The sequence below is a fragment of the Girardinichthys multiradiatus genome, chromosome 14, assembly GCF_021462225.1.
Source record: "Girardinichthys multiradiatus isolate DD_20200921_A chromosome 14, DD_fGirMul_XY1, whole genome shotgun sequence".
Classification (NCBI taxonomy): domain Eukaryota; kingdom Metazoa; phylum Chordata; class Actinopteri; order Cyprinodontiformes; family Goodeidae; genus Girardinichthys; species Girardinichthys multiradiatus.
The window spans coordinates 28,417,926-28,418,853 of record NC_061807.1 but is presented as its reverse complement, the minus strand read 5'-3'; the positions used below and the strand labels follow the sequence as shown (position 1 = coordinate 28,418,853).

At 37.8% G+C, this 928-nt stretch overlaps 1 long non-coding RNA gene across 1 annotated transcript; it reads left to right on the top strand.

Annotated features, from left to right (window-relative positions):
• LOC124880082 lies at positions 1 to 537 on the top strand. Its single transcript, XR_007041232.1, has 2 exons — positions 1 to 412; positions 489 to 537. It is a non-coding gene; the product is annotated as an uncharacterized LOC124880082 (long non-coding RNA).
• The last annotated feature ends 391 nt before the right edge of the window (positions 538 to 928 follow it).

The following is a 928-nucleotide window of genomic DNA, read 5'->3' as shown; positions in this document are numbered from 1 at the left end:
CAGGCACTTTTAGTTTTTGGGCTTCGTTTTTGAATTCAAGTAATCTTGCATTTTTGTTCCCTCACAGGTTTCTATCTGAGGCTTTGTTTACCTTGCTGAGTTCTGGCTTCGTTTCCAGAGTTTCTCTGAGCTTCTGGATTAACTACTGAGTTAAGAAACTACCTTCTTGTGGATTTCTCTCACTTCCGTCTGAACCTTTCGGACACGGACCAAGCTGGTGGGTTCCCGTTTTCTTCGACTCCAAGACCCAGGCATCAGCACACCCTGCTTCTTTCTCCTTCTCAAACATCGACACCTGAGCTCCTTCTTGCTGGCACCAAGCTCACAACAGAAAAGACAACTGGACAATTCCCCTTTGCAAGTTAAGACTCTGAATTGCTCTACCCCTGGCGGTTCTTGCTACAACAATTTAGTAAGTCATTTTTCAGATCTAAGTAATCAGTTGCCTCAAATCGTTCACCAATCCATTCTGCTTCCTTCCCTTACAGTTGGTGTTCCTGTCCTTGATTACTTGACAATAAAAACCGTAAAACGTTTGAGTGTTCTCTGTATGTGGGTCAAATCTATACTGAAAATTACACAAACTGCATTTTTGTTATCATTCCACTTTTTTTTTTTAAATCAAAAGACAAGCTAGAAAGCTTAAATACATTTTTTCACTCCAAATATCTAATCTGAGCTTCATCATTCTCATAAAAAATAAATGAAATTATGTATTTATACATTTGGGCAATTTTTATTATTAGGGGTATTCATGTTTTAAATAATTGCAGAAAAAAATACACTTTGCATTTTATTGCACTTTGCAATGTAAAACCATATGCCACTTGAAGTAGAAAAGAGAATCAAAGTGATTCTAGAATGTTTATCTAAAAATCTGTGGCTTAGGTGGTTCAGTTCGTCATGTAACCAGTGGGTTGTCGGTTCG